The sequence below is a fragment of the Cetorhinus maximus genome, unplaced genomic scaffold, assembly GCF_964194155.1.
Source record: "Cetorhinus maximus unplaced genomic scaffold, sCetMax3.hap1.1 HAP1_SCAFFOLD_1200, whole genome shotgun sequence".
In the NCBI taxonomy this organism is placed as follows: domain Eukaryota; kingdom Metazoa; phylum Chordata; class Chondrichthyes; order Lamniformes; family Cetorhinidae; genus Cetorhinus; species Cetorhinus maximus.
The window spans coordinates 7,157-17,092 of record NW_027597142.1 but is presented as its reverse complement, the minus strand read 5'-3'; the positions used below and the strand labels follow the sequence as shown (position 1 = coordinate 17,092).

The window sequence follows — 9,936 nt, the reverse complement described above, 5'->3', positions numbered from 1 at the left end:
TCCACTCCTGTACACACACACACACTGAGAGAGACATCCACTCCTGTAATCACACACACACACACACACTGAGAGAGACATCCACTCCTGTACACACACAGAGAGAGAGACATCCACTCCTGTACACACACAAACTGAGAGTGACATCCACTCTTGTACACACACACACACTGAGAGAGACATCCACTCCTGTACACACACACACACTGAGAGATACATCCACTCCTGTACACACACACACTGAGAGAGACATCCACTCCTGTAAACACACACACGCACTGAGAGAGACATTCAATCCTGTACACACACAAACTGAGAGAGACATCCACTCCTGTACACACACACACACACACAGAGACAGTCAATCCTGTACACAGACACACTGAGAGAGACATCCACTCCTGTACACACAAACACACACACACACACACTGAGAGAGACATCCACTCCTGTACGCACACACACACACACACTGAGAGAGACATCCACTCCTCTACACACACACACACTGAGAGAGACATTCAATCCAGTACACACACAAACTGAGAGAGACATCCACTCCTGTACACACACACACACACACACACTGAGAGAGACATCCACTCCTGTACACACACACACACTTAGAGTGACATTCAATCCTGTACACACACAAACTGAGAGAGACATCCACTCCTGTAAATACACACACACTGAGAGAGACATCGACTCCTGTAAACACACACACACTGAGAGAGACATCCACTCCTGTAAACACACACAAACTGAGAGAGACAAATACTCCTGTAAACACACACACACTGAGAGAGACATCCACTCCTGTAAACACACACACACTGAGAGAGACATCCACTCCTGTACACACACACACGCACAGAGACATCCACTCCTGTACACACACACACACTGAAAGAGACATTCACTCCTGGACACACACACACACACACTGAAAGAGACATCCACTCCTGTACACGCACACTGAGAGAGACATCCACTCCCGTACACACACACACACACACACTGAGAGAGACATCCACTCCTGTACACACACACACACTGAGAGAGACATCCACTCCTGTACAAACACACACACTGAGAGTGACATCCACTCCTGTAAACACACACGCTCACACAGAGAGACATCCATTCCTTTACACACACACACACACACAGAGACATTCAATCCTGGACACTCACACACACTGAGAGACATCCACTCCTGTACACACACACACTGAGAGAGACATTCACTCCTGTACACACACACACTGAGAGACATCCACTTCTGTACACACACACACTGAGCGAGACATTCAATCCTGTAAACACACACACACACACACTGAGAGAGAAATCCACTCCTGTATACACACACACTGAGACAGACATTCAATCCTGTACACACACACACACTGAGAGAGACATCCACTCCTGTACACACACACACACTGAGAGAGAAATCCACTCCTGTACACACACACACTGTGACAGACATTCAATCCTGTACACACACAAACTGAGAGAGACATCCACTCCTGTACACACACACACACTGAGAGAGACATCCACTCCTGTACACACATACACTGAGAGAGACATCCACTCCTGTACACACACACACACTGAGAGAGAAATCCACTCCTGTACACACACACACTGAGACAGACATTCAATCCTGTACACACACAAACTGAGAGAGACATCCACTCCTGTACACACACACACACACACTGATAGAGACATCCACTCCTATAAACACACACACACTGAGAGAGACATCCACTCCTGTAAACACACACACAGACATCCACTCCTGTACACACACACACTGAGAGACATCCACTCCTGTACACACACACACACACACACACACAGTGAGAGAGACATTCACTCCTGTACACACACACACACTGAGAGAGACATCCACTCCTGTACACACACACACTGAGAGAGACATCCACTCCTCTACACACAGACACACTGAGAGAGACATCCACTCCTGTACACACACACACTGAGAGAGACATCCACTCCTGTACACACACACACACTGAGAGAGACATCCACTCCTGTACGCACACACACTGAGAGAGACATCCACTCCTGTACACACACACACTGAGAGAGACATCCACTCCTGTACACACACACACTGAGAGAGACATCCACTCCTGTACACACACACACTGAGAGACATCCACTCCTGTACACACACACACTGAGAGAGACATTCACTCCTGTAAACACACCCACACACTGAGAGAGACATTCACTCCTGTAAACACACACACACACTGAGAGAGACATTCACTCCTGTAAACACACACACACACACACACTCACTGAGAGAGAAATCCACTCCTGTACACACACACACTGAGAGAGACATTCAATCCTGTACACACACACACACTGAGTCAGACATTCACTCCTGTACACACACACACTGATTGAGACATTCAATCCTGTACACACACACACACTGAGAGAGATATCCACTCCTGTACACACACACACACTGAGAGAGACATCCACTCCTGTTCACACACACACTGAGAGAGACATCCACTCCTGTACACACACACACTGAGAGAGACATTCACTCCTTTACACACACACACACACTGAGAGAGACATTCAATCCTGTACACGCACACACACTGAGAGAGACATCCACTCCTGTACACACACACACACACTGAGAGAGATATCCACTTCTGTACACACACACACTGAGAGAGACATCCACTCCTGTACACACACACACACTGAGAGCGTCATCCACTCCTGTGCACACACACACTGAGAGAGACATCCACTCCTGTACACACACACACTGAGAGAGACATTCACTCCTTTACACACACACACACACTTAGAGAGACATTCAATCCTGTACACACACACACACTGAGAGAGACATTCAATCCTGTACACACACACACTGAGAGAGACAACCACTCCTGTACACACACACACAAACACACACTGAGAGAGAAATCAACTCCTGTACACACACACACACTGAGGGAGACATCCACTCCTGTACACACACACACTGAGAGAGACATCCACTCCTGTTCTCACACACACACTGAGAGAGAAATCCACTCCTGTACACACACACACACACACACTGAGAGAGACATCCACACCTGTACACACACACACACACACACACTGAGAGAGAAATCCACTCCTGTACACACACACACTGAGACAGACATTCAATCCTGTACACACACAAACTGAGAGAGACATCCACTCCTGTACACACACACACACACACTGATAGAGACATCCACTCCTATAAACACACACACACTGAGAGAGACATCCACTCCTGTAAACACACACACAGACATCCACTCCTGTACACACACACACTGAGAGACATCCACTCCTGTACACACACACACACACACACACACAGTGAGAGAGACATTCACTCCTGTACACACACACACACTGAGAGAGACATCCACTCCTGTACACACACACACTGAGAGAGACATCCACTCCTCTACACACAGACACACTGAGAGAGACATCCACTCCTGTACACACACACACTGAGAGAGACATCCACTCCTGTACACACACACACACTGAGAGAGACATCCACTCCTGTACGCACACACACTGAGAGAGACATCCACTCCTGTACACACACACACTGAGAGAGACATCCACTCCTGTACACACACACACTGAGAGAGACATCCACTCCTGTACACACACACACTGAGAGACATCCACTCCTGTACACACACACACTGAGAGAGACATTCACTCCTGTAAACACACCCACACACTGAGAGAGACATTCACTCCTGTAAACACACACACACACTGAGAGAGACATTCACTCCTGTAAACACACACACACACACACACTCACTGAGAGAGAAATCCACTCCTGTACACACACACACTGAGAGAGACATTCAATCCTGTACACACACACACACTGAGTCAGACATTCACTCCTGTACACACACACACTGATTGAGACATTCAATCCTGTACACACACACACACTGAGAGAGATATCCACTCCTGTACACACACACACACTGAGAGAGACATCCACTCCTGTTCACACACACACTGAGAGAGACATCCACTCCTGTACACACACACACTGAGAGAGACATTCACTCCTTTACACACACACACACACTGAGAGAGACATTCAATCCTGTACACGCACACACACTGAGAGAGACATCCACTCCTGTACACACACACACACACTGAGAGAGATATCCACTTCTGTACACACACACACTGAGAGAGACATCCACTCCTGTACACACACACACACTGAGAGCGTCATCCACTCCTGTGCACACACACACTGAGAGAGACATCCACTCCTGTACACACACACACTGAGAGAGACATTCACTCCTTTACACACACACACACACTTAGAGAGACATTCAATCCTGTACACACACACACACTGAGAGAGACATTCAATCCTGTACACACACACACTGAGAGAGACAACCACTCCTGTACACACACACACAAACACACACTGAGAGAGAAATCAACTCCTGTACACACACACACACTGAGGGAGACATCCACTCCTGTACACACACACACTGAGAGAGACATCCACTCCTGTTCTCACACACACACTGAGAGAGAAATCCACTCCTGTACACACACACACACACACACTGAGAGAGACATCCACACCTGTACACACACACACACACACACACTGAGAGAGACATCCACTCCTGTGCACACATAAGGAGAACTTAGGGACACTGTTTTAAAAAATAGCGGTCTCCCACTTAAAACTCAGATGAGAAGAAATTTAGTGAGTCTGTGGAATTCTCTTCCCAAGAGGCGATTGGAGGCTGGGTCATTGAATATATTCAAGGCTGATTTAAGGTGGATTTTTGATTGACAAGAGAATCGAGGTTTACGGCAGACCGACAGGAAAGCAGAGTTCAGGCCAGAATCAGATTAGCCATCATCTTATCAAAAGACGGAGAAGGCTTCGGGGCTGAATGGCCTAATCCTGCGCCTAGTATTCTGTTCTTATTCCAACACGTTCTTTAGACCACAATCTGTGACCAGTGATGGATAATGAAGCATTATGTTTTGTGGACCCCAGAGGCTCTCCTGTGCCCGTTCACTAGGCCACTCGATCTCTCAGCTCCACCAACCATCCACCCGGCCTTCAGGCCTCCCAGCTGCAGCACTTCATCTTCCATTGGTGTAAGGATGGCAAGATCTGGACGCCAGCACTCTTAGTGGCTCCTTCCCTGACATCATGTGCTCTCTTCTACAAGCAGATAAATTTCTATGGTTACTCACCCATCAAAGGTACACATTAGTCTATGCTGATGTCAGCCTGGCTGTCCATCATGTCACCACAGTGATGCCTCCTGCAGGTGGACACTCAGTCTGGGCAGCGCAGGCTCAACTCTCACTGGCCAGGGCCTTCCACAGAGAGGCTGACATGTGGATAAATGTGAGGTTATCCACTTTGGCAGCAAAAACAAGAAGGCAGATTATTATCGGAATGGCTATAAATTGAGAGAGGGGGAATGCGCAATGAGACCTGGGTGTCCTTGTACACCAGTCGCTGAAGGTAAGCATGCAGGTGCAGCATGTGGCAAATAAGCCAAATGATATGTTGTCCTTCATAGCCAGAGGATTCGAGTACAGGAGCAGGGATGTCTTCCTGCAATTGTACAGGGCCTTGGTGAGACCACACCTGGGATATTGTGTGCAGTTTTGGACTCCTTATCTGAGGAAGGATGTTCTTGCTATAGGGGGAGTGCAGTGAAGGTTTACCCGACTGATTCCTGGGTTGGCGGGACTGACATGTAAGGAGAGATTGAGTTGGTTAGGATTATATTGACTGGAGTTCAGAAGAATGAGGGGGGATCTCATAGAAACCTATAAAATTCTAACAGGACGAGACAGGGTAGATGCAGGAAGGATGTTCCCGATGGTGGGGGAGTCCAGATCCAGTGGTCAAAGTCTGTGGATACGGGATAGACCATTTGGGACTGAGATGAGGAGAAATTTCATCACCCAGAGAGTGGTGAGCCTGTGGAATTCACGAACACAGAGAGTAGATGAGACCAAAACATTGCATGTGTTGAAGAAGGAGTTAGATATAACTCTTGGGGCAAAAGGGATCAAAGGATATGGGGAGAAAGCGGGAGCAGGCTATTGAGTTGGATGATCAGCCATGATCATAATGAATGGTGGAACAGGTTCGAAGGGCCGAATGGCCTACTCCTGCTCCTATTTCCTATGTTTCTATGTTTAACTCTGTTTCTCTCTTTGCAAATACTTGCCTGGTCTGCTGAGTGTTTCCAGTATATTATATTTATATTTAATTTGCAGCATTAACAGTGTTTTATTTTTCCTTTATAAATGGATGTTGTGCTTTTGGAATGTCGCTTACTGTATATTATAATTAATAGTATTCGTTAGAACACTGTGGATTTACCCTGATTCCTGTTATTTTTCTCCCCCTGTTCCTTAGTCTATGGGGTAACCGTCTCACTGATTCTTGTGCCGAGGATCTCGTCTCCGCTCTCAGTACAAACCGGTCACTGACGGATCTGAACCTGGGATTTAACTCCTTCACAGACCAATCTGTCCCCGCTCTCCGCCGCCTCATCCTGACCTGCAGGACTCTGAACCTGATCGAGTGAGTGTTTGTGTTAATTTTTAGTGTAATAATTAAAATATAAATGGGATTTAAAATATAAATGGTCCTGAATCTATCAAACAGCAGCAATGAAAAGCGGACTGCCGCTGCTCGACAAGATTCTCCCAAACTGAAACTGCTTCATTTTCCTCCCGGGACTTTCAGCAGTGACCCCACGCTCCCCGGGGAGCTCCATCCGAGCAGAGTCTAGTCGGGTCAGGGGAGAGTGGTGGGGTCGGCGGGGTCGGGGGGTTAATGCGGTCAGGTTGACGGCTAATGGGGCTGGGTCAGCAGCGTTGTTGGGTCGGGCTGTAAAGCCGGGGGTTTAGTCAGATTTCGTCATGAACAGAGTTGGGAGGGTCAGGAGATAGTCGGGTTGGCGGGGGTGTTTGGAGGGGTTAATCGGGTAGTGTGGGTGTAGTATGATGGTCAGTGGGGGGGTGGAGGTGGTTGGAGGGGTTAATCGGGTAGTGTGGGTGTAGTATGATGGTCAGTGGGGGGGGTGGGGGGGTTGGAGGGGTTAATCGGGTAGTGTGGGTGTAGTGTGATGGTCAGTGGGGGGTGGGGGTGGTTGGAGGGGTTAATCGAGTAGTGTGGGTGTAGTGTGATGGTCAGTGGGGGGTGGGGGTGGTTGGAGGGGTTAATCGGGTAGTGTGGGTGTGGTGTGATGGTCAGTGGGGGTTGGGGGTGGTTGGAGGGGTTAATCGAGTAGTGTGGGTGTAGTGTGATGGTCAGTGGGGGGTGGGGGTGGTTGGAGGGGTTAATCGGGTAGTGTGGGTGTAGTATGATGGTCAGTGGGGGGTGGGGGTGGTTGGAGGGGTTAATTGGGTAGTGTGGGTGTAGTATGATGGTCAGTGGGGGGGTGGGGGGTGGGTGATTGGGGGACTCGGTTGTGGAGTTACCCGGGTATTAGACCGGGTTTTACAGTCTAACATTTCCTGGGTAACTACCCGGGTAAGTCCTGTGGATTTGTCCCAAGTCCCCGATTCTAACCCAGAGTCAGAGACATTCACACAGGGTCCCGTGCAGCAGGGGTATTGCCCAGTGGAAATTTAAACCTCTGGGGCAATTCCCACGTAGGCCCGTGAGTCAGGACATCACAGGGACCCGCTACCCACCTTCAGCCATATGTCTGGTCTCTGATGACCCAGTGAGCAGGAGATTTGGCCCATTAACTCCAGTCTCCCTGTTATTGACACTGTTGTTCAATCTGTTTATTCCTGTTTAATCTTTAATCTCTTTCAGGCTGTGGGACAATCAGTTCAGTCCAAATGGAGAAAATCAGCTGAAGTTGCTGCAGGGAACCAGATCTGGACTGAGTGTGAAATTTGAACCTTAGGATTGATAAACATTCCTGTTCTCATTATAGGAACATTTTTAACCGAGTTTCTCTCCCTCCCCTTTAACCGGCCGTGCTCCAGATTTAAATCCTATTGGCCCTTTCCCAGTTTCCAGCTCGAGCTGAGTGAGCGTCATCTCCCATTGTGACGTCAGAGGCCCAGCCACAGGGTCACGAGACTCAGCCGCCCGGCCCCACAGGCGCTGCTTCTGCAGGATATCCGGGGCTGAATGTTCCCCAATGGGTCACTGGGGAAATGTACAGACAGGGAGGGCCCAGGGTGGGGATCAGTCTGGGCTGCAGTGGGACATTGACAATTACACTCAGTATTCCTGGGTTTGGGGGTAAAGCCCCTAGGGCTCCCGCTCATTATCACTGCCCAGTGACCCTGCTGGGAAGTGAACCTGTGTGGGTTCAGGGTGGGTACAGGGTCTGTCCAGCTGGGATAGATCCCACTGTCCAATAGAGACAAACACCCACTGCATGGGGTGTCCCAGAGAGACTATCCTATTGGGGAGGTTCCAGCGGATTCTGTAACCGAGGGATTGGACTGAAAGTATCAATGCTTTTCTGTCGTCCCTAAGAAAGAAATCATTAGTTTTTGAAACAATGAGTTGAATTTTGTGGAAGAATAAAATACATCTACAGGACAACTAAGGGTTAAACAGTTAAAACCATAGTGGAATACTACAGCACAGTTCCCTCTTTTGTTCTAGCAGGTGCACCTGCAGCTGCCAGCTAACTGAGCAGGAAAGGAGAAAAGGAGTATCATAAACAAGCTTCCTAGAATCCTTGAGACGGGGCTGGGATGTCTGCCCCCAACACAAAGAGACAGGATCAAACAATGGTCATCTGTTCTCTAGAGTGTACACCTGCTAGCACTAAAGATAAGGTCAAGCATGGTTACCTATTCTCTGTCTCACTTTTTTATTACCAGATGGGCTTCCCCCAATATCCTGTATAGTCATAAATTAGAATAGACTAATTGTGTGTTGCATGCCAAAGACAATGATTCTCAATGTAATTAATTATTGAAAGTTAGACAGTCTTATCACCTTCAAGCTCTTTGATATGTACAACTTTTACTGTAAGTATGTGTGTACTGTGATGCTTCCTCAGAGTGCCGGCTAGCTCCATTGGATGCTGCTGGGCTCTCCATGATATCATGATTCAATAAAGACTTCCGAGACAAACCTCCTGGGTCTGAGTGTTCACTCCGTTTTCCGCGACAAATTTAGTCACTGCCCTATTGATATTGCTGTAATTTACACACTGAAGGGTGAGTTTCTAAACAGCTGGAATGACAAAGAGGACTGGAGTGTGTCAAATAAAGAAGTTGACCTGGTAAATTCACCCACCCGCTCAAAGAGTAACAAGTTGTGGAAGTTAAGTGACCCAGTGGAAACTATACTGCAGTAAATGGACAGGATCCATGTCGGGACCCACAGCCTGAACCTCTGCGGGCCGAATGCATGGATTGTGGTCTAAACACAGAGCAGGATTGCCAACATATAAACAGAGAGAAGATAGTTTGATGTTCTGGGTCAGGTTCCTTAAGATGTACCTTTGATGGATTGATATTATTTTCCAGATACTGATGGACCTGTTGTACATTACATTATTTCCTGATTTATTTTATATTCCCCATCATATACAATTTGTTTATTCTCCCCTCACTCTGGTACAATAAATGGTGAAGTATCACTGCGTTCATCAGGCTTCAAAAAATCAAGGAATGGGAATCAATAATTTGAAATCAGTAACGATCAGATTCGAACAACAGGCTCACACAAGAAAGATGATCTGGTATTAGATATCTCCTGGGGCCACAGACTGACAGATCAAGGGACAGAGGGATAAGACTCTATGGTTTAATGTAGGAATCAACTCAGAAATATCA

General features: G+C 47.7%; 1 long non-coding RNA gene across 1 annotated transcript; it reads left to right on the top strand.

Moving 5' to 3' along the window:
* The first annotated feature begins 6,530 nt into the window (after window positions 1-6,530).
* Window positions 6,531-8,503, top strand: LOC144675853 (uncharacterized). Its single transcript, XR_013575182.1, has 2 exons — window positions 6,531-6,697; window positions 7,943-8,503. It is a non-coding gene; the product is annotated as an uncharacterized LOC144675853 (long non-coding RNA).
* Window positions 8,504-9,936: the final 1,433 nt, after the last annotated feature.